The following is a 6,411-nucleotide window of genomic DNA, read 5'->3' as shown; positions in this document are numbered from 1 at the left end:
TGTGCTTCCATTATGATCATTCATTTAAGCTCTATGTCGTAATTGGCTACACACACTCTTCCCTTATACCTCAGCATGATGTTTGTATCTTTAGAGAAATTCTCTGCCTCCTTCTCCGGCAGGCCTGCCCTTTTCTTTTGTAAGAACTCATCAGCAACTTGTGAATCTTTAAGTTCTTGTAGCAGTGTCGAGACAATGGTTAGGTTAGATATTCTTTGTGTAATGATCTCTATACCACTTTTTTGGAGTTCCCATTGTAGTGGCTTTTCCATTTGTGCCAGTATTGCCAAGCTGGCATAACTGCGTCCACTTAGCACATCTGTTACTACGTTGGCCTTCTCCGGGTGGTAATAGATTTCACAATCATAGTCCTTAACAAGCTATAGCCATTGTCTCTGCCTCATGTTGAGTTCCTTCTGCGTAAAGAAGTACTTTAGGCTCTTTTGGTCGGTATAAATTTCACATTTCTACCCTAGAGATAGTGCCTCCATATCTTTAATGCAAAAACTACTCTTGCTAACTCTAAATTGTGTATTGTTATAATATCGCAATAAGCCTAATGGTAAGTAATTAGGGTTTATATATATTATGGATTAATCATGTAATAAGTGAGATTATGATTCTACTAATCTATTTCAACAAAAAATTTAAATTTGCTATAAGTGAGTAAATAAGCCTAATTTATAAATTATGGAGATTTATATAACATGTGTGAATGGTAATATGAGCTATTGTGGAATAAAAATATTTTCAGGTTTGGCGACCTTAGAGACTCGATCGGGGGCCAAAAATGTCACAATAGATTTAATCAATAGAATTAATGGGAATATTGTGATAAGTTAGTAATGTAGGTATTGAGATTATTAGGAATCTGTGGAATTTGACTTGGCACCTTAAGAATAGATATTTCTTAGTGACTAAAAAATAATAAGATAATTATTAATAATAAAGTTTTATTAATATTATTATTATATTATTTTTTTTATGAAAATTTATCATACTGATAAATTTATTATATATATTATAAGTTTATAAATAGTAAACCTAAATAGAACGAACTCTCCTTCTTTTTCAACGAAACCCTCTTCTCCTTATATCTATTTCTTCGATTTCTAATCTGAAACTTAGTGATCTAAGCTCCGATAGTAGCAGGATAGCAAATTCTCGGAGTGGGAAAAATTAAGGTAAGATTTAATTTCGTTTTAAGTGAGAAACGATTAGTTTTGTATATGGGTTTATGAAATAGAATTATTGTGAAGGTTCTGACCTTATAGGATTGTTCTCGGGTAGTCATGGGACTAGTTTTGATATTTTCTTGCTGAAATGGAAGATATTTTGGATTTTTTTTTTTTATTTAAGCGTTTATATATTATAATCATGTTTTACCTGGGACTTGAACCCAGGACCTCCAAGACACACACACCCACCTATGGCCACTTGAGCTAGCCTCAAGTGGTTGGAAGATATTTTGGGTTAGAAATTGAGTTTGAAACTTTTTATAATTTAAGTTTGAATACTAGTGGCGTTTGCCAATTAAAGGCTCAATTTTAGTTTCCATTACGTAAGTATAGTAGTATATATGGTAATTATGTGCCCTATGAAGTTTGGAGGGGTTTGGACGGGTTTCGGTAGTGTTTCGGTGAGTGAATAAATTAAGAATCGGGAGTTTTACCACCTTGCCCAATCGGTCATTTGGTTGTGAACTGGTCAACCGGTTCTACTAGAAACGGTTAATCGGTTGTGAACCGGTTTGTCGTTTCTAGGCAGTCTCGAGAATTTAAGAATTGTATTTTTGCCATAACTTTTCACTCTGGTGTCCTTTTTGAATGTTCTATATAACATTTCAAAGATTGCGACGAGCTCTACCATATGGTATATGTTTTAGAGCCAAAATATAAGTTTTATTTAGTGTATTTGAATTACGAGATTTGGTATGAAATCCTAGGTTGTTCTTTGCAATTGCTAAGTAGTGTTTTGAGATAAACACTTATTGGTTTATCATTTTTATCACATAGGGCCCAGGATCATCGATCGTTCTCCAAGAAAGTTGGCCAACATACTTGAACCAGAACTTGAGGTAAGAAAAGTATAATGTACCACATGGCACAATAAGTTTTGAAATTATCGATTATCTAATTAGACAATGATAATGTGATGATATTATGAACATAATATACGAGCTCACCTGATTAGGTGACTCGATATACCTGGTGACGTATCGAGCGTAGGTACGGGCGTTAGTGACAGATGAGTATTGAGCGTAGGTACGTGCGTTAGTGACAGATGAGTATGCAATATTCCTTGCGACGTACAGGCCTTGGTATGGGCGTTAGTGACATGAAAATGCCTAGTTATAGCATAGATCGATACCGCTGTTGGATTTCTTCCTAACGACGTATCGGATGTAGGTATGGGCATCAATGATATGAAAATGCCTGCTTATGGCATAGATTGAAATCAATGTTGGATTTCTTCTTGGCGATGTATCGGGCGTAGGTACGGGTGTCAGTGACATGAACATGCATGGGTATGGCATAGGTCAAAATCGCTATTGGGTTCTTCCTAGCGACGTATCGGGCGTAGGTATGAGCATCAGTGACATGAAAATGCAGGGTTATGGCATAGATCGAAATCGTTGTTGGGTTTCTTCCTAGCATCATGTCTGGGCGTAAGTATGGGTGTCAGTGACATGAGAGTACCGAGCGTAGGTACGGGCTTGTCTAATTAAGTTATGCGTTATATTTGATGTCATGTCGTGGTACGGGCTCATCTGGTTAGGTGGTGTAGTGGTATTATATATAATAGTGTATTATAACACAGGCTCACCTGATTAGGTGGTACAATAGTATTATATATGATATTGCATTGTGATATAGGCTTGCCTGATTAGGTAGTGCAAATATATGAGCATATCTAATTCTATGTATATGGTTGGTTATATTATCTACTATTGAATGTTGGGTTTAATCATATGATAATGAAATGTATATTTAGCTATTTAATGTGTTAATACAGATTTTCGTTAACTAAATTTGTAGTCTTTTTGCAATAAATATACTACAAAAATAAATGTATAATTAATAAAAATTAGATATTTTACGTGATTTTGTAGTTAAAATCTACATACTTCATGAGTCATTATTAGGAATATTTATTAAGTACAGAATACAATATCAGTATTTAAATAATAACATTTTTTCTCTCGAATTCGCTGTTCTTTTTTTCATGGATTCTGTCCCTATTTATAAAAATATAGGTTGACAGTTATTCTTTTTGGGATTGGTTCATATATAATTGATCATGAAACGTGGACAATCCCCACGTTTCATTTAATCACACAAGAGATAATATCTAAAAACTACCCAACCGCTCTTTATTCTTATCCTCTTGATGGTTATTATTGATTTGGAAGGTTATATCTTGTCAGATGTGAGTTCTCCTTCTTATCCATCTTATTAGGAAAAAATCGTTGTGTTGGAAAATAATTTACTTTGTTGTATTCCTTTATTGGTATTAATAATGCGAGGTGATCTTCTCGCTATGTGTAACGCGAGGCGGTTGTGTGTTGCTATCACAAGTTTGAACATTATCTATTAAACTTATATTTAATAGGGACGAGTTATTTTAAATTACATTTAATGATACATCATTATTATATTATCTGAGTTGATTCACATTTCTTCTATAGGACACATGTTAGCTTCTAGTATATAGCCGAATTTCGGGTAATACAATTGCCTCTTAAAAAGTACTTTTAAATTAAAAAGAACTTTTTAAATGATTACAGGAGTACAATCGTATTAACCCGTTTTTGAAAAATTGCATGCCTTGAGTTTTGGCGATTCAAAACTTCGAGGCACATCATTAGCATTTAATGCTCTGACTGTTCCCATTTACAATGTTCCCATCCGTTAGATTAGATTTATTTTGATCAAATGGTGATCAGTATTTGGGTATAAAATTGGAAGCGAAAGTTCATTTCGCCATTTTCACGTTTCAAACCTTCAAACCTTTCTGTAGAGAATTTTTTCAATTGCTCTTTCTCAACCTTGCATGCCCTTGTTGTCTCTTACATTTTTCTTGCGTATTACATCTGACCAATCTTCCAGTTCTAAAAATCGTCAGGACCTAGCTTCTCAATCTTCGAGATTTCATTTGCAATCTCCGTTGCCCAGAAATCCTCAACAAGACAGTAAGTGACACACTCTCTTTTCTTTGTATTTTTTTTATTCTATCTTCATAATTTGGTTAGTGTTCCCATGTTTGCATTGTTTTACTGTTTAGGTAATTTTGATTTCGTTTGTTTGAATAATTATAGGGGTAGGAATATTTTTAGGTTATTCGATTCGTGGATTTTCGGAGTTAAGTTTGTGTTCTGTTTTTTTGGAGATTGGGATATTGTTATTTATTAGTATGTCCCAATTCGTTTTAGAAATCACAATCTCAAAATTTCTAGAATCAGATTATCCTCAAATTTCTGCCATTAAATTCAAACCCAAAATACAAATACCCAAAACCATTCTTGAATTAAACAATGAAAAGATTTGGGATCATCTCGTTAAGACTAGTCAAGACGAAACCTCAGGATGATATAGGCGATATTTACAAGAAATAATTGAGGGTAAACGCCACTTTTTGCGAGAAGCTACTTGGCCTGAGCCTCAAAATTTATCTATCATTCCCTTAGCGAGGCCTTTATTTTTACCTTCAGTCACTGTTGCTTTTTCACCAGGTGACTTAAATTTTGAAATCATGACTTCATGGTAAAAAATAATGAAAGATAGTGAGTTGAAAACAATTTGGCGGGGTTCAAACACCCATTCCGAAGTTTCCAAAGTCAACTTGGGCACAGGGCTAGGGACCCCTCCCAGGTTGACTTGCTATGATTCGGGACTACTCAATTTCGGGATATTTTCTTTCTTGCCATGTGTCAAACACTTGTCCACATCACCAGGGCTACTTTTGGTGTAAACATAATCAATATAAGTAGTTTGTTCTCCAATTTATTAGTTCATAATTAGAGCTAGTCAAAATAACTATTTACGCTTTTAATTATCTCTTGAATCCTTAAGTACCATTAATCCATAATAACTAGTTAATCTATAATCCAATTATCGATTTGAGGTCAATAACTAAATTCATTCTTAGAATTAACACTTAAAAAGAGAATTAATATTTGATCCTCTCGGAATGTTTTGATTCCACTTATTGTATAACATGTTCTCACACTACTACAAAAAATGGGTTTCAATGACCCACGTTGAGAGACTCTAAAATGTTTTACTGACACTCACTGTGCGTCACTAATGTGGGTGACTGGAAAAATACTATTTAGTGACCCTTCAGTATGGGTCGCTAAACCCTTTTAGAGTTGCTCACCGTGCGTCACTATAAGCTTTTAGAGTCACACCTTGTTAGACTGTAAAAGTAATAGCTACCCACATAGCGCGTTACTATATCAATTTATTTATTTATTTTAATTATTTTTCTGATAACAACCACACTCAAATCACTATATCCTGCTTTTTTCAATAAAAATATTAATATTTAATTTTTCTAATTTCAACTTATATATTATAAAATTTACAATAATAATTTAATTAATTATATTTTCATAATACTTTAATTAACCATATATTTTAATTATGGATTAATATATTTTAGTTTAGCTATTAATTTGATAAGAAACCAATATAAAAAAATTACAATTAATTTTTTTTAAAAATTCATTAAATAAAAAATTATGAGCAAATCATAAAACAAAAAATGAGCTCCAATTCAAAAAAGACAGTGGTTTCATCAAAAAAAAAAAAAACATTAACAGCATCAAGAAACAAAAAATTCAATTGACACCATCTTCAACTTGGTCTTGCCCAATGCATCTTCATCTTTAGATTAGATGGGAAAAGGATTTGACTGAAAACATGTTGCATGGAAGGCTACAAGATCATCCAACATTCAAGAATCAAATTATATATACATATATTTATATAAATACTTAAAAAATGACAATATAAAACCCCAAAGTAGCCTCATATTCAAAATGAAACGGCTACCAACAGTACATGAGATTTAGAAGTTAAATTTAAAAATACTAACAATATTTCAACAAAAATCCAAAAACAAACAGAGAACAAGCTCCAACAACTCAATCCTTAGACATTGAAGAAAAAAAGAATAAAAAATACACATAGATGGATTTGATAAAGAACTAATCCTAGATCCATACCAGCTGAACATAACATACAAATATGAGAGAGAGAGAGAGAGAGAGAGAGAGAGAGAGAGAGAGAGAGAGAGAGAGAGAGAGAGAGAGAGAGATCTATACCAGTTCTTCTCCAACAGCGCCACCAATATTGATTTAACTTAGTCTCCACCATTGTCGCTAGCTCTGGTGTTCTTCCCCAAGAA

The sequence above is a fragment of the Cannabis sativa genome, chromosome 4, assembly GCF_029168945.1.
Source record: "Cannabis sativa cultivar Pink pepper isolate KNU-18-1 chromosome 4, ASM2916894v1, whole genome shotgun sequence".
Taxonomy (NCBI): domain Eukaryota; kingdom Viridiplantae; phylum Streptophyta; class Magnoliopsida; order Rosales; family Cannabaceae; genus Cannabis; species Cannabis sativa.
The sequence above is the reverse complement of the archived record's forward strand: the minus strand, read 5'-3'. Positions refer to the sequence as shown.